This window comes from Protopterus annectens, chromosome 17.part0 (assembly GCF_019279795.1).
Source record: "Protopterus annectens isolate FY-2018-M chromosome 17.part0, PAN1.0, whole genome shotgun sequence".
NCBI lineage: Eukaryota > Metazoa > Chordata > Ceratodontiformes > Protopteridae > Protopterus > Protopterus annectens.
In genome coordinates, this window is record NC_056751.1 from 735,218,941 (window position 1) to 735,244,427 (window position 25,487).

The window sequence follows — 25,487 nt, forward strand, 5'->3', positions numbered from 1 at the left end:
AGATTCCTCTTGAAGAGAGTCAATGAGGGACTCTGCCTAACCTGGACTGGGATTTTATTCCAGAGTGAAGGGAGCCTCTGGGTTATGAATCTGTCCCTCCAGCATGTCCTATTTATTTCAGTGCTGAGGTTCAAGTCTCTCGAGCACGTAGCTCAATGGGATTTGGATTTTCTGAGGTGCAGCATGTCCATTAATTCCGGGTTGGACATGGCTTTATACATCAGGCACAGATCGCCTCTGAGCAGGCGGTATGCCACTGAGTAGAGCTGGAGTTTCTTTAACCGGGCAGCATATGGCATCTGTTTGAGCCCTTTGATCCTCTTGGTGATGTACTTTTGGGGTATTTCCAGTTGCTGCAGGTGTCTGGTAAGGTACATCCCAAAAGGGGCATTGTACTCAATTATGGGCCTGATGAGGGATGAGTAAAGAGGCACGATGACCTCCCCTGATCTAGATGTGAATCCCTTCATGATTAGGTGGGCTATATAAAATGTTTTTCTAACCACTTTGGCCATGTGGTTGTCAAATGAGAGATTGCTATCAACTTGGGTCCCCAGGTCCCTAATTACTTCTTCTGTACTCAATGGATTACCACCTATGTGGTAATTTGTGAGCACTTTGATTTTGCCAAAGGGGATGACTATACACTTTTTGGCGTTTAGCTTGAGGCCATGGCTCTGGTACCAGTTGTCTGTTTCTATGAGGCCCTTTTGGAGGATGCTTGTGTCGGCTGGAGAGTCGATTATGGCGCCCAGTTTGCAGTCATCTGCGAACTTGGTCAGCCACAGTCCTTCCGTGTTGGCCTGTACCTCCGAGAAATATTTACCGAACAAGAGAGGTCCCAGGACTGAGCCTTGTGGGACTCCACTTGTAACTGGTTTGGAGTCTGACATGGCTCCAGCAATTCTAACCATGTGGGTTCTGTCCTTGAGCCAGTTTGCAACCCATCTAGTGACATAGGGGTTTATATTTAAGTTGGTGAGCTTATCTATAATGCCCGAGTGGGGTATTGTATCGAAGGCTTTTGTGAGGTCCAGGTAGGCTGTGTGGACCACCTTCCCCTCGTCAATGGCCTTGGTGACTGTTTCAAAGAAATCGACCAGGTTTAAGAGGCAGGATCTGCCCTTAACAAAGCCGAACTGGGTAGGATCCAGTGTCTGTAGGTCCCCAATATCTTCATTTATGAGGTCCATGATGATCCTTTCCATAGCTTTGCAGACCAAGCTAGTCAGGCTTATGGGGTGATAGTTTCCAGGATCCGTTGAGGCACCACCTTTGTGGAGAGGGACCACTGTTGCTGTACACCACTCTTTGGGTACATATCCTGTAGTAAGGCTGAGATTGAACTGTAGTTTTATGTTTGTGTTTAGCTCTTCTTGGAGTTCATGTAGGATGCAGCCCGGGACACCGTCTGGTCCCATTGATGCTGTGTTATTTGCTTTGGAGAGGGCGGCTCTTACCTGAGCATCTGAGATGTCAGGGGGGCAGCACTCTGCTGGGATAGATATTTGCCCTTTTGGTGGGGAGGGAGGGAGAAGTTTGCGCTGAACCTGTCAGCTAGGATGTTGGCAATGTCTGTGGGTTCGGTGTATTTTTTGTCATTTTGGACTAATTCTGAGCATATCTGGGAATTCCCACCCAGGTTCCTAACATAACTAAAGAAAGCCTTGTGAATATCCTTAGTGTCCTGTGCAATTTTTCTCTTGAAGCTGGCCTTAGACGATTTTATGAGTGCCCGTAGTTTTTTGCTAATACTGATCAGAGATGCCTTCCCTTTTGGGATTTTGCTCTATCATGTAGTAGCTTCCTCCTTCTATTGTATAGTTTGTTTATGGCTGGGGTCCACCAGACAGGACATCTGCCTTTGGAGGATTGGGTCTTGGTTTTATTTGGGATTGCATGATCCATGCATTCCTGAAGGTGTTCATAGAATGCGTTTATAAAGGATTCTGCGGTCTGGGCCGTATTTTCCACAGGCCCGGGGGCTTTGAAGGATTCCACCTCGGTTTTGAGGAGTGTAAAATTTGCTTTAGAGAAGTTTTTCACTGTGGTTTTCTGGGCAGGGGGTGGGGTCGGGATATGAATATCCAGTGAGATTAGTTTATGGTCTGATCTTACCAGTGAGGGATCCACTTCTGGTCTGGAGCATATTGTTTTAGAAGGTTTTGTTATATTATATTGTATACTTATGCATAGTATGTACCAGGGTTTTGTTTGATTTGTTACTATTAAAATATTTTTTAACAGTTTAAATTAATTTGTTTATATAGCCATTGTTAATTCTTTCCAGTTGGCAAAATAATTTGGGTTTATCCAGTCTATTCTAGCTTTAAGCACAGGTGCTTTTATATATGTTACTATTTCTGGGAATTTCAATCCTCCTTGTTTCCAGGGTCTAATGTGATAAGTTAGAGCTACTCACTTCTTTTTGGGATACCATAAACATTTTATTAAACATGAGTTTATTTCTTTAAGAATGAATCTTTCAGGAATTAACTGTATTGCTAATGCTACATATAGTATTTTTGGCAATAAGACCATTTTTATTAATTGCAATCTGTCTTCAAAAGTTAATACAATTTTGTTCCACTTTTCTATATATATTTTTATTGTTTCAATAATGTTTTTATAATTTATTAATATTGTTTCATTTATATTTTTGCAGAACACTATTCCTAAATAATTTAGCGTAAGTTCTTGTCCACTTTCATTTTATCCGTCTCACTAGCTATAAATTCTGCAGAAATTTCTACCTTCCTTAATAACTCTAGAATAATTCTACTACCTATTCTCTAAACTCCTCTCTTTTTAACTGGTAGCTGGGGAAGTGCCAGTGTCTCATCCTTACTTTGTTACCGTGCATTTTTATCTTAGTTGTTATTGGTGCATAATCTGAAATAGTTATAGGATGTGTGCCGAAGCATTCAATTAAATTCACATCTTCCCGCGAAATTTAATTTTTGTCTAGTTTAGCCTACGCCCACGTATTGTACCTTTGGGTATTCTTAGCCTACGCCCACGTATTGTACCTTTGGGTATTCTTAGCCTACGCCCACGTATTGTACCTTTGGGTATTCTTAGCCTCATCACGTGTTGTACCTTTGGGTATTCTTAGCCCTCACGTATTGTACCTTTGGGTATTCTTAGCCCTCCACGCATTGTACCTTTGGGTATTCTTAGCCCTCCACGTATTGTACCTTTGGGTATTCTTAGCCCACGCCCACGATTGTACCTTTGGGTATTCTTAGCCTCGCCACGATTGTACCTTTGGGTATTCTTAGCCCACGCGTATTGTACCTTTGGGTATTCTTAGCCCACGCCCACGCATTGTACCTTTGGGTATTCTTAGCCTACCATACGTATTGTACCTTTGGGTATTCTTAGCCTACGCCCACGTATTGTACCTTTGGGTATTCTTAGCCTACGCCCACGTATTGTACCTTTGGGTATTCTTAGCCTACGCCCACGTATTGTACCTTTGGGTATTCTTAGCCTACGCCCACGTATTGTACCTTTGGGTATTCTTAGCCTACTCATGCGATTGTACCTTTGGGTATTCTTAGCCCACGTATTGTACCTTTGGGTATTCTTAGCCTACGCCCACGTATTGTACCTTTGGGTATTCTTAGCCTACGCCCACGTATTGTACCTTTGGGTATTCTTAGCCTACGCCCACGCATTGTACCTTTGGGTATTCTTAGCCTACGCCGTGATTGTACCTTTGGGTATTCTTAGCCCTCACGCATTGTACCTTTGGGTATTCTTAGCCCACGCCCACGTATTGTACCTTTGGGTATTCTTAGCCCACGTATTGTACCTTTGGGTATTCTTAGCCCACGCCCACGATTGTACCTTTGGGTATTCTTAGCCCACGCCCACGTATTGTACCTTTGGGTATTCTTAGCCCACTAATGCGTATTGTACCTTTGGGTATTCTTAGCCCACGCCCACGTATTGTACCTTTGGGTATTCTTAGCCTACGCCCACGTATTGTACCTTTGGGTATTCTTAGCCTACGCCCACGTATTGTACCTTTGGGTATTCTTAGCCTACGCCCACGCATTGTACCTTTGGGTATTCTTAGCCTACGCCCACGTATTGTACCTTTGGGTATTCTTAGCCTACGCCCACGTATTGTACCTTTGGGTATTCTTAGCCTACGCCCACGTATTGTACCTTTGGGTATTCTTAGCCCTCACGCGTATTGTACCTTTGGGTATTCTTAGCCCACCAACGATTGTACCTTTGGGTATTCTTAGCCCTCAACGTATTGTACCTTTGGGTATTCTTAGCCCACGCCCACGATTGTACCTTTGGGTATTCTTAGCCCTCACGTATTGTACCTTTGGGTATTCTTAGCCTACTCAATGATTGTACCTTTGGGTATTCTTAGCCTACGCCTACGTATTGTACCTTTGGGTATTCTTAGCCTACGCCCACGTATTGTACCTTTGGGAATAATAAGTAAATTCTCTCTGGGTCCCTATTACTAAGTTCATGTCTTCCTTACCAAATGTGTTCATTAATTGTTTTCAGAAATAGTTTCATAGTTTCATAGTATAGTACTAGGCTATCTGCCCTAGGGCATTTATAAGCCTAGCCAAAGTGTATGCGGCTTTCGCCACCCCATGTAATGATACAAAAGTGTACAATTTAAATTAAATTTAGTTTACTGTGCCTCTATCTAGCAATGACATAGAGATGACCCCCGGGGTAAATCTACGATCACCCATCCATTCGTCCAGATTTCTCTTGAAGAGAGTCAGTGAGGGGCTCTGCCTAACATGGATAGGTATCCTGTTCCAGAGTGCGGGAAGCTTCTGGGTTATGAATCTGTCCCTCCGGCATGTCCTATTCATATTTGTGCTGAGGTTTAGATCTTTAGCTCTCATGGCTCTGATGGATTTGGATTTTTTGAGGTGGAGCATGTCCATTAAATCTGAATTGGACATGGCCTTGTACGTAAGGCACAGATCACCTCTGAGCTGGCGGTATGCTACTGAATAGAGCTGGAGCTTTTTCAGTCTGGCAACATATGACATATGCTGGAGACCCTTGATCCTCTTGGTAAGGTACTTTTGGGGTCTCTCCAGCTGCTGCAGGTGCCGGGTGAGGTACATACCAAATGGGGCATTGTACTCAATCATAGGCCTGATAAGGGAGGAATATAAGGGTACAATGACATCCTTTGATCTGGATGTGAATCCCTTCATGATAAGGTGGGCAAGGTAGAAGATCTTTCTAACCACTTTGGTGACGTGGGTGTCAAATGAGAGGTCACTGTCAACTTGGGTCCCCAGGTCTCTGATTACTTTTTCCGTACTTAATGGATTACCACGTATGTGGTAATTTGTGGGTACTTTGTTTTTTCCAAAGGGGATGACTATACATTTTTTGGCATTTAGTTTAAGGCCATGACTCTGGCACCAGTCATCTGTTTCTCTGAGACCCTTCTGGAGGATGCATGTGTCAGCTGGTGTGTTGACTATGGCGCCTTGTTTGCAGTCGTCTGCGAACTTTGTCAGCCACAACCCTCCTATGTTTGCCTGCACATCTGAGAAATAAATGCCGAACAAGTGGGGTTCCAAGACAGAGCCCTGTGGGACTCCATTTGTGACTGGCTTAGAGTCTGACGTAGCTCCAGCCATTCTGACTTTGTGGGTTCTGTCCTTTAACCAGTTTGCAACCCATCTTGTGACAAACGGGTTTACATTTAAGCTGTTGAGCTTGTCTATGATGCCTGAGTGGGGTATTGTGTCGAAGGCTTTTGCCAGATCCAGGTAGGCTGTATGAACTGCTTTGCCTTCATCGATGGCTCTAGTGACTGTTTCAAAAAAGTCCACCAGGTTTAAAAGACAGGATCTGCCTTTTACAAAGCCGAACTGGGTAGGGTCAATTGTCTGTAGGTCCCCGATGTCTTTGTTTATGAGTTCCATAATGATCGTTTCCATAGCTTTGCAGACCAGGCTGGTCAAGCTTATGGGGCAGTCGTTTCCAGGGTCTGTAGAGGTGCCACCTTTGTGGAGTGGGACCACTGTAGCTGTACGCCAGTTTTCAGGGATGTATCCTATAGCAAGGCTAAGATTAAACAGCGTTCTTATATGCGGGTTTAGCTCCTCTAGGAGTTCACGTAGCACGCAACCCGGGACACCGTCAGGTCCCATGGATGCTGTATTTTTAGCTTTGCTGAGGGCAGCTCTCACCTGGACATCTGAGATTTCAGGGAGGTTGCATTCAGCTGAGATATTTATTTCGTCTTTTGGGGGAGAGGGAGGGGAGAAATTTGCACTGAACCTGTCTGCCAGTATTTTGGCAATATCTGTGGGTTCAGTGTATTTTTTGCCGTTATGAACTAACTCTGCGCATATCTGAGGCTTTCCACCCAGGTTTCTAACATAGCTGAAGAAGGCCTTGTGATTATCTTTAGTGTCCTTAGCGATTTTTCTCTCGAAGTTGGCCTTTGATGATTTTATTAGCGAACGTAGCTTTTTGCTAGTGCTGATCAGGGATGCCTTCCCTTTATGGGATTTTGCTCTGTCTTGCAGTAGCTTCCTTCTCTTGTTATAAAGTTTGTTTATGGCTGGGGTCCACCAGATAGGATGCCTGCCTTTGGTGGAAAGGGTCTTGGTTTTATTTGGGATTGCATGATCCATGCATTCTTGGAGATGCCCGTAGAAAGCATTTGTGAAGGATTCAGCAGTGTGGGATGTGGTTTCCACTGGCCCAGGGGGCTTGAAAGATACCATTTCAGTCCTAAGGAGTGTAAAGTCGGCTTTTGAGAAGTTTCTCACTGTGGTCTTTTGTGCTGGGGGTGGAGGTGGGATATGAATATCTAGGGTTATTAGTTTATGGTCTGATCTCACTAGTGAGGGGTATACTTCCGGTGTTGAGCATTTTGTCCCCATGTTTGTGATGATCAGGTCACGTATATTATTTCCCCTTGTGGGGGAGGTGACTAGTTGTTCCATTGCATTTGAGTTGATGAATTCCAGGAACCTTTGGGCTAGGGTGTTGGGGCTTGTGTAATGCACCCAGTCTATGTTTGGGTAGTTGAAGTCTCCCAATATGATGGCATTTGGTGAGACATTCATATCCTCCAGTGTCTTCAGGAAGGCTGAATGGAGTTCCTGAGATTGCGGGGGTGGTCTGTAGCATGCTACAAGTTGTATATTAGTTTTGCCTATGGTTAGTTGCACATGGATGGTCTCCAATGCTTCGTGCATTGCCACTAACCTGGAGGTGTGGGTGTCTTTAATGAATATGGACACTCCCCCTCCTTTTGTGGTTTGGCCCAGGTTTTGGGGCCGAAATGCATGATACGAGGTATAACCTGGTAGGGCTGGGGTGCTGTCAGGAGCCTTGAACCAGGTTTCAGTTACTGCACAGACATCGATGCTCTCCATACTGAGGAGTGCTTCGAGAGCCTGCATCTTGAGATTTAGACTTCTGGCGTTGAGCAGCATTACCCTTAGTTTTTTTCCTTTATTGTTTTTTAAGGTGGTGGGTTTGTCTTTTGAGCCTTGCCTAAAAAAGGCACTATGGGGGTGGCAAGAGCCTTAGCCAATATCCGGAAGCCCAGTGGTGACAGGTGCAAGCCGTCCCTTGCAAAGCAGCGTGGCTTGTCCAGCATGTCATCCCAAGCAGACAGACATTGGATCCCTCTAGAATGACACCAGTAATTGAGCCAATTATTAAAGCTGATCATCTTGTCTTTGTATTGTGGCATCATTCTTGGTGAGGGCAAGATGCTGCTCAGGGTCAGGGTCATACCGGCCTGGGCTACATAATCAGAGAGCTCCTCTATGTCTCTTTTCATGTAGTCCAAGGAGGTACGTCTCAGGTCATTCACACCGGTGTGGACAATGACAGAGTCATATTTGTCCTTGCTTTGGAGTGACCTGAGTGCTTGTGTTATGTGGTGGATCCTAGCTCCCAACAGGCAGCTCACCATTACTCTCTCTTTGTTCAGCCTGATAAGCGGGACGTCATTGTGTCTGACTATAGAGGCACCTATTACTAGTGTATCAGGCATGGTGTTTCGCCTTAAGGGCTGTGATTGTTTGGCACACTGACTTTGTGTACTATATGTTGCATGTGCAGAGTTTTGAGGTGGTGTTTTCTTGGATGTCTGCTTTGGGAGCCTCTGTTGTTTCGGTAAGTTTTTTATTAGAGCCTCCGAGTATGTCATTGTGCTATTATTTGTTTGGTTTGCAGTTGTAGTTGGTTTATGTGAGACTGGGTTTGTTGTGTGTGTGGTTACCTTCTTCTCCTGTCTGGTCTTGCTAGTCCTGTGTTGAGAGAGTTCAGTCTCCAGTTTGGCTATATAGTTGCATCTCTCACATGTGTTTGTGTTTGTTGGGAGGAGGAGAGGGTTGTCTGTGTACATGAGACAATTGTAATATTGTCTCAGGATTCCCAGATTAACCAGCTGAACTGGAGAGGATGTCAGTAATATACCACTCAAAATGCCAGAATAGTATAAGGGGGTGATGTGTAGCTGGGTCAGAGAGAGGACTTTGAAGGGAAGTGGGTATTAGCACGGGTTGTAGGTGGATGTAGTGCTTACGTTAGTTTAAGGGTGCTTCACTTAAAAGAAAGGTTTTAGGAGCAAGTGCTAGGCTTATGATAAAGCAAATAGACTGATTTTGTTGAAAGTAGAGCTTTCTTAAGGGAAAAATTGAAATGCAGACTTGGCGGAGCCAGGAATAGTTTAAGCCTGTTTAACTGGCGCTGCGCTATGCGCACAATCGCACAAAGCCGCACAAACGCGGATTTTAAACAGGGAACTTCAAAAGAGCTGGAAATGGTCCAAAACGACCAATTACTACAAGCTCTTGTGCTGAGGTCACTCCTTCAGGGACAGATAGGCTGCTCAAGGCTCCCCACTCCCACTGGTGAGCAAAGAAACTTCCTTCTATCCAAGTAAGGCAATGGACAACACAGGAACTACACCACAGTCCAGAATACAGAAAAGCCTGTATACCGGTCTAAACTAGTCGAGAAATGCGGGAAAACAAGGATATTTTTTTGTTTATTTTGTTTTTTAGGTTAGAAAGTACACAGAAATGCAGGAAAAACAGTAATAAATCACTTACACAGGCTAGCTCACTTTAGTGGGTAGCCTCAACAGTTAAATTTAACAATAAACTTTCGGCCAAATGTAACTTTAAGTGCAGATAATGTACAATGCAAAAAACAGGTAATAAAGCAGTTTAAACTTGTTCAAGGTAAGAAAAGAAAGGTCTCTCAGGTAAAAACAGCAAAACAATACTTAGATCAGGAAAGTAGTCGCTTTTCTCAGTTCTCTGCTGCTAGCACCACTCTGCAGGACCACGAGTAGCTGTTTCTGAGTAGTATAGCCTACACTCTTTTGTTATATTTTCCCTTGTAGGTCCCCATATACATCCTCACTTTTGCAAACCAAGTTTCAGTCCTACCTATAAGTAACATTCCTAGCTAAAAGCTGATTATTTCTCCAAAATTTTTCTTAAGCTCCATAATAGTTTTAGGTGGAATTTAAATACATGAGAGTGTACTCCTCCTCCCTTGCCAGTAGCCCCTTACTACCACGATCTACATTATTATCTTTTCTTTTTCCTCTTCTATCACTACTGAAGCTTCTCTAGCAGTTAGTATGCCCTTTTCCTTTGTCCCTGATATTCTGCTGAATATCCATCCCAAAATCCTTTCATCATATTTACATGCTCACTTATTTCCAAATGTGTCTCCTGTGCCATTGCTGTTTGCACTCTGCATTTCTTAATATAATTCAATAATATTACCTTTTAGTCTATACCTTTGAGGTTATTCTCATTCCAAAATAATATGTTTAGTGTAGCCATTATATTGTATATGACAGTTTTTTTAAATGTCTCTTTCAGCTTTTCTGTTACATGCACCCACTAATGTCTGGCAGGCTGATCCTTTATACAGTTATTTCTTGTCTTCTCCATTAGAACCTATATTACATTTTGCAAGACTTTATACTTTAATGAAAACCCTCAGACAAAAGAATAAACACACCCCTAGAACACTCCCATAACGTATTAACCTAAAACAATAACATAAAACTATGTACATCTTCAAATAATGAAGTTTAACCCTCTTGATAGGAACAATTGTTCCAAATTGGCAACTGGACCCACAGGCATTGCCTACTGCAATTAAGGTTATCCATGCTAGATGTATGTTACAGCCTGTGCTCTTACCATACTTCTCAAACCCTACAGAACGAAATCTGGACAAAGCCTAAAATAACGGGGGACAAATGCCCAAAAATAGGGACAGATTTTAAATATTGCTCTTAAAAACTTAGATAGTTATTACAATAACAGGATTTGTGTTAGCATACATTTTCTGAAAGATATGAAGTATGAAACTCAGATGTATGTCATTACATAGTGACTTCAGTCCTCAGGGATTTGCCACAAAAGCACAAATTTTATGAGGAACAGACAAAAATATGAGGCAAAAATCTGGCAGTTGAGGAGTATGGTTCTTACTTAACACAAAAACAGACAGCAATCAGTGTATTTTTATTCCTCTCCCAGATGTGAACAATAATTTGTATGCTTTCAGAAAACATTAACTTTTAGTCTTAAGAAAAAGTGCACTGGCTATCTTTAAATAAAACTAAGCTGTATACTGTTGTAGTAAATCCATTAAAGTATTTAGTTACCAGAAAAGCTGCTATCTCTTATTCACTTCACTTCAAATCATTTCAAATGTAATTTTTACTGAGCTGGTTGCCCTCGTACCCTTTAATTTTACTTTTTCTTACCACAAAATGTCCACAGCTCTCAATTTATTGTCTTCACCTTTAGTCAGCTTGTTCCCTTAGAAACATAAGAACAAAATGTAGAGCTACCCTTAGATATAAACTTCTCAACTGGCAATAAACAGTTATTTGCTTAAAGAAAATTGTTCATTATGTTGTAGTCTCTCATTTTTAATGCGCCAAAGGCATTATTCCAGACATTCACCTATGCAAGTAAAATAGAACATTTCAGTTCTACATATATTATTATCAGTACACTTTTACACCCTATCCCCGTCCCAGCAGTCCAAGATGACAACCTATTGGCTTAAACATGGTTTTGCCCAGCCTTTCATCTCTTTTTACATTGTAATGCCTACATTTCTTAAAACTAAAAAATATAAAAAATATCTGTTTACTTTAGTATCTTAATCACTTGCAACGATCGCTGAAAATGATTTAGTATATAATATGCAATTTGTATTATAAAATATTTCCATTTTTCTATGTAATTTGCTCCTACCCTTTTCTAAAGATCCCACTTCCAGTTCTCTTATCTGTGTTAAATATGTACTACTTCAGATATAGATGGTTTAGACTTTTATTTCCTGTTCTAGTAACTGTTATTTTGGCAGCCACCAGAAATACATTTAACAAGGCCTTACTGTGTCTGCAATTTAGATTTTGTATTCCAGCTCAAAAATAATTTTCTTAGTTACACCCATTTGCTCACCCAATATTTCTGACTGAGAACTCTGTAGGGAATTTTTAATATCTACCAACTCATAACACTCCCAAAACATACGGTGCCAATTATCTCTATCTTCCCCTCATTCTCTCAAGCATTTTCATTTGAAACATTGGACAAGATTTCACTGGCCAGGGTCTCTCTCTGAGTCTTAACATCAAAAGAATGAGAAGCAATGTCCCCTTTTGTTTGATGGCTCACCCCTTGTTGAACAAACTTTTGTAGGTCTCCTTAACCTGTTCTGCATCAAGTAATTACTTTGATCCTCCAGGAAAAACAATATTCTGAAAACAGCGGTATACAGTTGCTTGAATCTCACATCTGCATCTTGACATTCCCTGATTGCTGTGAAAAATTTGCTTCACTTCTGTCTGGTGTACCTTGAATGATCATTTTCCACAAACACTCTACTGCCTCCAACTTTTAACACCATGCCCTTCTGTCACAGTTTTGTCAGGATCAACTCTTTCTGTCTGTATATTCTTTACTAGTATAGTTTTTGGTGCATTCTCATACCCAGATTTGGAGCATACACATAATGTGCCCTTTCAAATAACAAACCCTGCTAAAGAATATCAGTACTTATGTCTGCTTTAATAAAATGAATACAGTCTGTTCCTTCCAGTTTCTGTGGCGCAACAGTAAATCTCAGTTTGTTTCTGTGTGCTCTGCCCTCTAACTCTATCATTTTTTGAAACAGCTCCTGAACATTCTTATACTCATCCAGCCTTTTCTTCATTCTGACCTTTGATTCTTGCAGTTTTATCATTTTATCTGAGAAACGATTTAAAGCTTCTTACATTTTGTCCAGCCTTTTGTTATTTGAGTTGATATGCCCCTTCAGCTTTTCATTTATTTTAATCAGCTCTGAACACATTTGACTTATTTTTTCCTCTAAATTACTGGAAGGCAATTATTGTACCAGTGCTGGAGCTTGAAAATCTTTTTGCTGAACAGATTTAGGATTTTCTCCAGTCAATGTTTTCTCTTCATATTTTCTGGTTGATTTTCTTTCAGGCTCTCTAAGATCCTTTGCTGGCATCCACTCAGTGTACGTAGTTAGAATTTTTCTACAATAGGCAGAATTACTGGCCCTTATCTATCAGTTTCTTTTTTCACACTGGGACAGCCGATATTAAGCTACTAATCAATGTGCAGCCATCTTGAAAATCCCTCAATCTGCCTTCTTGAAGCCCATCGCTCTTCCTATTGATTGGCCTGACGCTTTGTATTGGTTATTATCTGTAATGTCTGGTGATCGTTTATCTTGAAGTGGCTTCCTCTTTTTTAAAGCTGACATTCTCTCTCCATCCTATTTGAGAATATTAGGTACAGGATTGCATTTTCTTTGATGTGAACCAGTAAACCTGTATAAGGTATATCTCAAGAATATATGTGTCCACGCTCCTAAATGTGAAATTAGCCAAAGTATTTCACTTTCAGTCTTGCCTATTTTGGTCTGTCAGCAGCAATTTCTTTTTATCTCCATCATATTATACCTGATATGTAGAGAATAAGGCATGAGAATATGTGTATGGCAAAGGTACAACCACATGCCCAGGACTGTTGTGCAACATTGTTATAATTCCTTGGTGAGAGTTAATATATGTACCTCACACAACTCCTAATGCCTTAGTGCACTTATAAAATGGCTTCTGTATTTTGTTTTGCAGGTTAGATTTTACTTTTACTATTTTAAGTATAATAATTATATGTTAGATAGTTTATTTAAAAGAGGCTGCCTTTTGAAATGTCAAGACTCTCAATGCTGAGTGCAGACACATTGGAAAAAACAAAATTGCAGCAGATGAATGAATATCAAACATTACTCTTCACCTTTAAAAACTGCAGTGGTGGTGCTGCGGTAGCCTTGTCACCTCACAGTAAGACGTCCTGTTCGATTCACAGCTAAAGCGTCTTCTGTGTGGAGACATGCATGAATGGGCGTACCTTCATTGAAGTTTGTGCGTCAGAGCTGGCAACTCGGCACGTAAAAATCTACTGCCAATCATTAGCGGACCGGAGTTCCGCTGTGGTGACCCCTAACTGGGAAAAGCTGAAAGGCACAACAACTCTTCACCTTTAAACTTTTTTTTGGGTGGGGCAAGTCCCTGTCGCTCAAACTTAGATATACCAATTCCTGGGGCAAGCCCCTATTTCCCTAACATAGATATACCAATTCCAACATTGCCATACCTTGGAGAAAAGGGAATATTCCATGAAATGACAATTTCAGACTTAATATATGTAAGTACAGATTTTTGGCCATTCAGTTTCCATGTTACAGGACTGTGTATTCCAAGTCTTAACCATTCAAACAGTTACCTGTAAAATAGTCACATTTTAACTAACTGACTGTTGTGTAGGGTTACAACTTTTAATTATGTGGAAACAAAACTTGTTATGAAATTTTCAGGGTAGTCATTTCATAGACAACCCTGAGAAGGCATATTTTGCTGTGGCACTAGTTCTGCTTGGTTATTTTAATAAAAGTTACATTTTAAGCTATCTCTAGAGACCATAGTGTTTTGAGTGTGGACTGTGTTTTATTATTGGTTACTTTTACATGGAAATACATGTGAAGCAGTATGTCCAGTGCAAAATAAAGAATGTATTTAAAGGCCAGCAAAAACCTAACTGAGAACATTTCCTCCATTCCTCCCTAACGATCTTGGTAATTACTTTGGCATCCCCATTATAATCTATGACAGCGGCACCATCCGTACCGACACCCTTCTCATCACTATTTTTACCCTCAATAACATTTTCACCAGCTTCATCCAGACCTACTGCTTCACAAGTTCTTTTGGATTTTACTGGTTTCCCTTTTGGGTTGTACTTGTTTCTTGTTTTGGGGGGTTTTGTTCCATAGAAGATAGTGGAAGCAGATTGTCTCAGGGTGCTATGGATTCATTTAAGGAATATAATACTGTTGGTGAGCTGAGGAAAGTGGTTGACCAGCTTTCACGGTTAGTAAAACTTCTTACCCCTGCATTTGGAACTTTAGCTTCAACTTAGAATTGCAGCTCCCTCCCTGAGAATCAAGAACAGTTGAGACCAATCAGGAGAGAGAGGCGGGAGAGTGAGAGAGAAGCAGTTGATTCTCAAGATGGTGGATGAACAGCAGAGAATGAAGGAGATGCAGTTTTTTAGGATCAATTTTCTGACCCTATGTCTGGAAGAAATGGGGTCCATGGAGAAACAAATGGTGACTAGAAAGGGACAATTTAGAATATGGGGAAAGGAGAGCATACCCCAAACTAGAAAAGACACTTTCTTTTGAGGAGAGAAAGAACCAATGTTAGAGAGACAACTGACTAATGGGGAAGGGGGATTTGAACAGAATAATTTTAGAGATGGTAGATCATTGCATTTGGAAGACCCTTTAGAATCCCCCCCCCCCCGAGGAGATCTGAATGGATTCAAACATGTTCTCCCCCCAATTATTACTGTCGACCCAACAGAGGGAGGGGGATAGGAAGGGGGAGAAATTAATACTATGTGACCATCAGATAATTAAAGAAGGACTTAAATATGTGAAACGCAGCTACAGTATTTATAATTATAGTTCAGAGGTAGTTACTGATGTTTATTTTACATTGTTTTCTAAGGGCCTATTTTTGTCCCTAGAAGGAAGGGTGATATCAGTAAAGTGTTGATAGATTTAAAGGTTTTTTTGAGGAAGAAGAATTTTGAAATATTGTTTGCTGGGAATAAACACCCTGAAACAGAGGGTGGTGAGTTATAGAAGAAAGCACCTGCAACCTGAACCCACCTTTACATCTGCAATTAAAAATTTTCAAAATGATTTTGGAGAGTCACTTAAGGAAACACCTTACTGAAAATAAGTGTTTAAGTCTAATTTGACTGTGGAGGAGAAAAATTTACTAAGATATATTCAAGGAAATAGGAACCTTAGAGTGATGAAGCCAGATAAGGCGGGTGGGATGGTGCTTATGGACAGCATTATTTATACTGGTAAAATGATGGAAATTCTTAATGATACTCATAAGTACACTATACTGTCTAAGAATGAGATTAATTTAGCCTATCACAAGATAGACTTTGTTCTTAGTTGCATCATGAGGGCTTGTTAAATAAAAAGGTTTATGATTACTTACATAATGCAGACCCTATTAGTCCAATCTTGTTTGGTATTCTCAAGGTACACAAGGATTTGGAAAATCCCCCCCTTAGGCCAATAATTGCAGCAAATGGGTCCAAGACACACCCCCTTGCAAACTTTTTGGATTCTAGGATAAAAAAATTGTGGGGTGGAAATGAAAATATGTTAAAGGACTTATGGGACCTATTAAAGAGTTTCGAAAGTGAGGTTTATAGAAATTAGATTATTTTTGTAACCATAGACATGTTGGATTTATTCACCAGTATACCCCATGACAAAGGTATGGTTTAGTTCAAAGAAGAGTTAAGGGAAAGGAAATGTATGTCAATGAATGGCATTCAGGTTTATGTAGACCTTATGAATTTAGTGTTAAAAAAATAACTTTTTCCATTTCAAAGTAGAATTTTATTAACAGAGGTTTGGAGTAGCTATGGAGGCCAGTTGTACCCCCACTTTTGCAAGCCTAATACTCTCTGTATGGGAAAAGAAATATATTTACAATTCAAATTATACTGGATGTTGGACCTTATATAAGAGATTTCTGGATGATATTTGTATTTTGTGGGTGGATTCTGAAGAAAAGTTAATGGAATTTATTAAACGTATCAATGGAAATACCCATATTTTAAGGTTCACCCACAAAATAAATGAAGAAGTCATTAATTATTTGGATGTGCCTATTACTAAAGTTGTTATGGACAAGAGGTTTAAGTCTAAGATTTATAGGAAGAATCCTTTTTTTAACTCTTATTTATATTATACAAGTGGCCATCCCTTTAGACAAAAAAGGAATATAGTAAAGGGACAATATGTCCGTATAAATAGAATGATATTGGATGACGATGATTTTGACCAGGAAGGTAGTCATTTGAAGAGTATGTTTCTTGAAAGGAAATACCCAGAGAAATTAATATATCAGGTACAAGAATAAGTTACAGTGGGTAGAAAAGATACATACCGACCCATACTAGGTCAGGGTGCAGCTGGTGAAAATGTTATCAAGGGTAAAAGTAGTGATGAGAAGGGTGTCGGTATGGATGGTGCCGCTGTCATAGATTATAATGGGGATGCCAAAGTAATTACCAAGATCGTTAGGGAAGAATGGAGGAAAATTTCTCAGTTAGGTTTTTTTGCTGGCCTTGAAATAAATTGCTTATTTTGCACTAGACACACTGCTTCACATGTGCTTTTGGATTTTAACTATGTAATCGGCTTTTCCCCCTTTTTGCAATATACTCTGAAACAAACTACAAAGAAGTTTTTTGCTGATGAATAAAGTCTGCTGAATTCCAGTAAAAACATATGGTTAGTCTTTGAAAATGCTGCACATCACAAAGCAATAAAAAGGGAACTTTTTCCTAAGGATATTGCCTAAATACTGTATTTTTTATCAGTACAAGAGTTTGCAATTAACTGCTGTCTGTGCACACACAGACACACACACACACACACACACACACACACACACACACACACACACACACACACACACACACACACACACACACAATGCCTTAGTATGACTTTACAATGCCTTGCCCAAACCACAATGTGCTGCTATCTGCACAAATGCATATAGTCATGATTATGAATGTAAGAGTCCAAGATATTTACATATTATCCTCAGGAAAGGAAAATCTGCATCTTGCATCAGCACAGCAGATTACAAATATGTACACAAACAAATACAGCAAAAGCCCTGCTTAAGATTTGTTAGAATCATAGAAGGGAAAGAATAATATTAGCTCTCATTTTTGAATCGTACCCAAGACGTCCAGGACATAGTGCTGGTGTCACTGCTGCTAGATCAGCAACAGCGTCTGGGCAGGGTGCTTTTGAGTTTTCCCTTATCCCTTCTGCTAAGAACTGCCAGCATGGTGACTGAGGTCAAATTACAAATGGACACACACACACACACACACACACACACGCACACGCACACGCACACGCACACAGACACACACACACACACACACACACACACACACACACACACACACACACACACACACACACACACGTTTCCTCAGTAACACACACAGTGCCATGCTTGTTTGTACCTCTTTCCTCCATAATTGGAGTGAAACAGTGCCATTTTTATAGGGAACAGTTGGACTGCAAGTTATAGCAGCTCAAAATACAGGGCACAAGTTAGAGCCCTGCCAGCCCTATGCTATGAATCAGTCAACAGGTTGTCCCAACTACATTGCAAACTGTGTTCCTTCCATCCCATAAAGACATATTGCTGTTATTCCGCAAGCAAGGCCAAGGAAATACTAGCATACTGCGAACAGGAATATGAAAGATAAGTAATAATAATAAAAAGATAAATACATCAGGGTTATAAATATATATGTGTGGTGGAGGGGGAGGGGTGGCTTGTTATACTAACTTAATAAGCAATATTGCTAAACTACTACATTAATATTGACAGCTCATATTCAGCAGTCCTTGAGATTTAAATGTACTTGTAAAACAATGGGAAAGATAACTTGAAAGATCCTATTAGTTATTGTCAGACGCATACAGGGGGAGTCATATACAGCACTTAAAAGTATTTCCAGATTTTGTTAATTATTGCTATGGAAATTTTGTCCCAATCTATCACAGTGCTGTCAGTAAACAAAATATTTATGAACTAACAGAAGAGCTGGTTGAGCATACACGAAGCAGTTAATTTCCAAAATACAAATGTTCATCTTGGTAAAGACACAAATAGTCCACAAATTCAAATGCAGTATGTCAAAATCGAATTTTATTATCAGAACAATAAAAAAGTCAAGTGCTTTCGTCCTGCTGTTTGCTGAAACAGTCCTTCTGTTGGTTTGCTGGTATCTTTGATTTGGACTGTATGTTTACGCTGTATTCGGTGTACCAAAAAAACAATTAGAAATATTAATGAGGCTTTAGGAAATAGCTGCAAGAAATGAATGAAAGAAAAGCAATCAGTTAAGAGTAGTAATTAGCAAAAATCAGTTTGATTAAAAAGTGAAGTGAGTTGTGTGGCATAGGTTTATGAGTAAGGAATGTTTAAGGACCGAGCAGTACAGCCAGGTTTCAAAATCTGGTACCATAATTTATTAATTTTTAAGGCTTACCTTTGCCTGACGCAGTTCTGATGGTATCTAACATTTTGAGCAGCTAAAACTCATTGCCTTTGTGGATTTTTACCATAAAACAGATGTTTAACAGAAAGAGGCAGCACTGCAGTCTGGCTTTAAAGAGGCCCGGTGTGCTGTCATTGTACGTTATTTTATTTTGCTCCATTTGCCACTACTGCCTGTTGATAATCAGTATAAAATGAGGACTCGGTCAGTGAGAGTAAGGAATCTGGTATAAGAGATGAAGGGGTGCACTACTGTAGGCTGAGATAATGCACTTCAAGGCTGAATGTGGGGTTGGGGGGGTTGAGATGTCGGGTCAAGACGTGGAACATATAGGAGGGACAAAACAGAGCAAGAACCAAAGGTAAGGGGAGAGAATGCAGTCATGGCATAATGAGTGCATCTAATCTTGTTAAGAGACTGAGTCAAAAGATAATAAAGGAAATTACAGGAGAAGGCTGAGTCCAAGAAATGAAATTCAAGATTAGGGATATTAAGAAATCACACAGGAGTCTATTTATGTAGAACAGATGAAAGAAATAGCTATGTGAAGGGGAAGAATGATAGTATCTTTCACATCTGTTTGCAAATGTAGGAAGAAGAGGAAATGAGGAAACTAAGCAGCAGATGAGTACAGCTTTGTCAGTACTGCAGCCATTGTACAAAATGATGGCGGTGAACTGACAAATGACACAATGGGTAGAGCTCTAAATGTACTAGTCAGTCGCTATTCTCAACTACATTTGTGGTCATGAATTATGAATAGCTACCAAAAATATAAAATTGTGGATACAAGAGGCAGAAATGGAGTTCCTTCACATGGTAGCTCTCATCATGGGTTCAAAGGAGCATGCACTTACACAAGGAGGGCATAGTGGTTCCCATGGTATCATGGGTCATTTGTCCCCCAACCAGAGGCAGTATTAAGACCCATAATAAAATATGCCCTCACTACCAAAGTACTGGCAGACACAAACCACCGCTGAAGCTGCCTGTATGATAGTCTCCTCTGGCCAGCTCTCACTGTCACTTGGGAATATCTAGGATGGAGGTACAAATGGGTTTGGAAAAGCTTGATGGCCTGTGATGCAGCAAAATAACAGAGAAAAAGTTTGAATGGTTGGTAATACACATGCCCTAAAATGAAGATGGGAAAGGGTGATTTGTTTAAGCAAATAGATGAAAGGGAATGAGGAGAACAGAGAGTAAAAGTGAAACTTTTAACATTGTGCTGGATAGAGGAAAGGCTAGGATTTTTAAATGAAAAATTCCAAAGGCCAATACAAGATGAGCTAAAGGGAAATAATTAAGGGAAGATTAGTGGATACATGGAGAGAAAATAAGGAGTGAGTCCTTTTTTTCTAGAAGGAAGCATCATATATATATATATATATATATATATATATATATATATATATATATATATATATATATATACACATTAATAAGTATACATGTAATCAAGAAAGTCAACAAAAGAGGGATAAGACATGCATTTGTCATGAACCTTTACTGAACTGACCAGGTGAGAAGGTCATGCAATACACTGATCCTATTAGCTGTAACATATATTAAAAGGCACAGTGTTACATATCTTCTAACATTCGTCTATATGTAATATCTCTTTTAGCGTACTGTGAATTTATTAAAAATTTATAAACAGCACTTTTTTGATATAGACTAATACATTATGTGTATCATGATATGCAGTAACACATATAAAAGGATTTTAGTTGTTTGGTTCAGACAGTCCCGACATTCATTTATTACATAAGGTCATTATATCAAACTTTTTTTTGAATGTGTCTATATCTAGAATCTACATTCTGGGATGATGTTACAGAAACTTTACCATATTCTTTATCTGGAACCTACATACCTGAAACATTCATATCAGAAGCATTATTCAATACATTGTGTGAGCAGTCTTCACATACAGCCAATGTCTCACTCAGAGACACGTTTACACTCTGAGAAAGTGGTAGTGGTTCATGGAACTGTAAACTTTGAGACACATTACTCAAACCTGAACTCACGGACATTTTAATATCACCTGAACCTGATTGGAAAAAAATATTTCATGGAAAACCTGCTTATTGAATATTATCCTGTCTGGTCTGTTTGACCATTTACAGTAGCTTGCACATTCTGTGAAAACTACATAATAATTAGTCTTTCCCTCTTTACAATATTGGAAGTTTTTTGGAAGATCTGTTACAGTAGAAATTCTGTTTATGGCAACATTTGTGCAGTAATTCTGTTGCAATGCTTTGGCTATCAGTTACTAACATGGAGTAGGAGGTAAAAAGGTCAGACTTGAGAAAGCTTGCCCATCGATAACTGAGCTGTTGTGAGACGTATAGATTTGTAGGGTCATGTCTCTGCACTCTAAAATTGACAATTAACAGTCTAAATTATTTGAACTGTCACTCTTAAGATTCTTTGCTGTTTGTTCCATTCATTGCACTTGTTCGTAATTCTGTGGAAACTTGGGACTTGAGGTAGTGTGCTTGGCTTTCCACTGCTTCATAACATTAACTCCTTTGACTCATAAGTTACGTGTCTTTGTCTGATATCACTTTCTCAGGAATATTCTGTTCTAGCTAAGCTAGACTTCTGTACTATAACAACATGGGTTCAATGCATCCTATTGCAACAAATCTAGTCAAAGATTCAGGCAGATAAAACAAACTAGTTGAAGCTTTGACCAGATAAAAATAAATAAATAAATAAACAGGCAAATAAAACTTTTCTCCCTGTACCCCTTGCCCCCCTTTACTTGAATTTAGTAGTACCATAGTCACATAACAGTGTCGAGAAATATAAAACAAAACACAACAAATGTGAACCACTTCCAGTGCAGAAATAGAACCTGCACTGGTGACCAGCAATAGATGAGTTACAGAATAGGAAAGTGTAGTCATCAAGTTGCAACCATATCCAGTTAACATTTCGTCAAACCTAGGAAAGCCATAAAAACACTATGGTTTGTGGTTTTACATGTGTCCAGTGTCTGAATATTTACACTAATAGTCTCTACAAAGTAGATATTCTGCATCTTTGCACTAAAACAAACCAATTCTTACTTTCATTCAAGAAAGATTCAGAACTTTACACTTGTCTACTAGATATATAATCTTGCATATCATATTTTGTAAAGATGATAACATCCTTTCTAATCTTGTTGGAGCTTTGTACAGAGATTTCTTAAATATACTCTGCAGTAGTTTCTAAAGTGATCCACTCTTTTACAATTGATATAGCCATGACATTTCTGATATCAAAAACTATTGCCATCAACTCCTTTTCAATCTGAACACAGCATGTATTAGCACCAGTCAGACCTCTTGACCCATACATAATCAGTTTCCATTACTTATTGTGCAACTGCATCAAGTCCTTTGAACTAGCAACTACATATAGGGTAACAGGTTGTGCATATTATAGCTTGTCAGAGTAGAAACTTCACTAACACTTTAAGCATTTGAAAGCTCCTTTCTTGTTTCATTGACCAAAAACAATCAAGAGCATAAGGTAGTAACTTCATGAGTGGTACACATATATCTGACAGGTTTGGAATGAACTTGGAAATATACTGTACCATATCAAGAAATCACATGTGAAATGACTTATCATGAGGTTTAGCATAACCATAATTGCTTTGACTTTATCAGGATCCCATTTAAGACCACCAGAAGTTAACACATGTGCTTGTACTTGAGAAGGTAAACAGAAGGATTTGACATTTCCTTCTGTTTAACTTCAAGCCATTTTGCTGTAATTTATCAAACAGTTTAATAAGATGCAGATCATACTGTTGCTTGGTAGAACCCACATACCAAATGATCATCAGTTATACCAGCAACACCTTTCAGAGTACCAATTATCCCAGCTACTACTTTTTGAAATACTTCTGATGCTGAAAAGATTCCAAATGGCAATCTTTAGAAATCTGCATCTGCCCAATGAAGTATTAAATGTACACAGTCTTGAGCTAGCCTCATCAAGCCTATTCTGACAAAACCACTGATTAGTGTCAAGCACCGAGAAGAACTTAAGCTTAGCAGCAACCTGTCCTTTAGTGATTTGAATTCTGCAATGTTCCATTTTGATTCATTTGTTTAAGTCTTAAAAATCTATACATAATCTTAACTTGTTCTGTTTCTTGACTGTTATGATGCCATTCCTCGCTTCATTCTGTTCCCTCTCCTCTTAAAAATAATTCTGTTTGCTTTCATACCCTTCAATTCTATCTGTGTTATCTATAAACATTAATTCTTCTCCCTACCTTTCAGCTGACCATCTGCTCTTTATATTAGTGTCCTTGGTAATATCCTACTAAAACAGAATTATGATGGAGCATCCTTCAGGTTCACCCCTGCCACCTTGCTCATGTCTGCTGACCCTAACCCTGTCTCTGCCCCATCAGCACCATTACACAAGATGCACAGACACACTACCCATGTACTAACACACATGCACAACACACCAAAACCTTTACGTGTCTATATTATAAAGCCAAACGCTCTGAATAGCTAGACAAGTACATTGACACATAAAGAGCAATGTACAATAATAACAAAACACGTATTTAGAGAAAAAACACTGAATGTGTTTCTTTAAACAACAGCGCCATGCAGGTATACTTAAATTAACTAAATAAAACTGAAATAATGCACTTTTGCAGGGGGGCAAGCCCTCCTGTGCCCCCCATCCCCCTACTGAAATATACCAACTTTGAAATTGCACTACAGTGGGGAAAAGGATAGATTTCCTTATCCCCAGGATCGTGCTGCTGGCCAAACAAATACGTTCGGTGTTCTGATTTTCACTAAATACATGTTTCACTATAATTGTACATCGATCTTTATGTGTCGATGTACATGTATTCGCTCTTTAGAGCTTTCAGCTTTATAATATAGACTCAACTTTTACATATGCTATTAAATGAGTATAACAAAAGGTAATATCCTTAGGCAGCCATATGGAAATAACTGTTTTGACACAGGTTATACCTTCTTATCTTTACAAGAAATGAAGACTTGATCTGAAGATCTGAAAGATTTACTTATGTCAGGATAGTACCCAAGTTGCCTGTGGACATCCAAGGTATGGTGTATTCTTTCTCCCTCATTTTAGGTTCAGGAAAGAAAATGGGGTAGATGGATAGTCTGGCTTAAAGTAAACTTGGATACCACTTTAGGAGTAAAAGAAGGATTCATTCTCAAAGAAACCATGTCCCTGTAGAAAATGAGATAGGGTTGAATCACCATAAGAACTTGCATCTCAGGCACCTTTTTTGCAGATGTCAGAACAATCAGTAAAACTTTTTCCATGTTAAGAACGTCAAGCCAGCAAGCTTAGCTGATTTAAATGGAGCAAGTGTTAGCTTCTCTAACACAAAATTAAGATCCCAAAGAGAGGCTACCAGTTTTCTTGGAGCCCACTTATGCAAAACCTTTTTCAAAAACATTTTAACATGAGACTGCATTGAAAGAACAGGATCTATGGGCAGACATGCTGAAATGGCTGATAAATGAACCTTGATGGAGGAATTCAAAATGCCATAGGATAGTAACTCACACAAATATTGTAAAACCAGAAAACATCTAGCCCTGAATTAGTGCTGGTTATGTTGTTAGCACCAACTAGAAAACTTTTTCTATTTGCTAATATATAATTTTGGTAATAGCAAGCTTTCTTGCCTCCGTTAGTATCTGTTGCAAGTCCTCAGCAAACAGGACCCTAAAAGGAATTAAGACCCTATCTTCCAGGCAGTCAATTGAAGATGATTGATGTTGGGGTGTATCAAATGCCCCTGTTCATAGGTTGTTACTAGGCTAATGACCAGTAGAACCCTTACATGCTTAGACGCAACCCCAAACCATTTGGGTCCTGAGTGTCACGGGCATCTATGTGGGCCATGTTTGTAGGGTAGTAGCTAAGGATTTTTGGGGGGAGTGTTACTTAGGATAATACTTTTCTTATTGATGGCATCTGTCCATAAGGGACATGGGGCCAGACCAGGGGTAAATTTACAATTTCCTGTCCATTTGTTAAGGTTTTGTTTGAATAGAGTTAGGGAAGAACTCTGTTTTACATAGATGGGGAACTGTTCCATAGTGCAGGGATCCTGTGGGACACATATCTGTCTCTCCGGCATGTTCTGTTTATGTCACAAGCAAAGTTCAGATCCTCAGATCTAGTATTTCTGGTACTTTTTATTTTGTGCATGTGCAATGGCTCCATCAGGGTTGGGTCTGAGGAAGCCCTGTAAGGCCAGGCAAAAATCACCTCTCAACAGCCTGTAGGAGACTGGATACAGAGACAGAGCCTTTAGGCAATCAGTGTAGGACAGGGTATTTATGCTCTGAATTCTCTTGGTGAGAAACCTTTGTGGGCATTTCAACTGCTGCAACTGTCAAGTTAGATACATGCCATAGTTCTGATGATGGCCGAGTAGAGTGGTACTATAATTTCCTTGGATCTGGATGTTATACCCTTACCTATAAGTTGGGTGTCATAGAGTGCTTTTTTTTATTGTCTTAGCTATGTGTGATTCAAAGGCCAGATTGCTGTCTACATATATTCTCAGACCTCTTACTGCTGGGTCAACTGTTAAGGGATTTTATCAATGGAGTAATTAACTTGGGTTGATAGTTTCCCAAAGGACACTATAATTATTTTGGCATTGAGTTTTTGACCATGGCTCTGGCACCAGTCATTTGTCTGTGTTAAACCCACTTGTTAGAT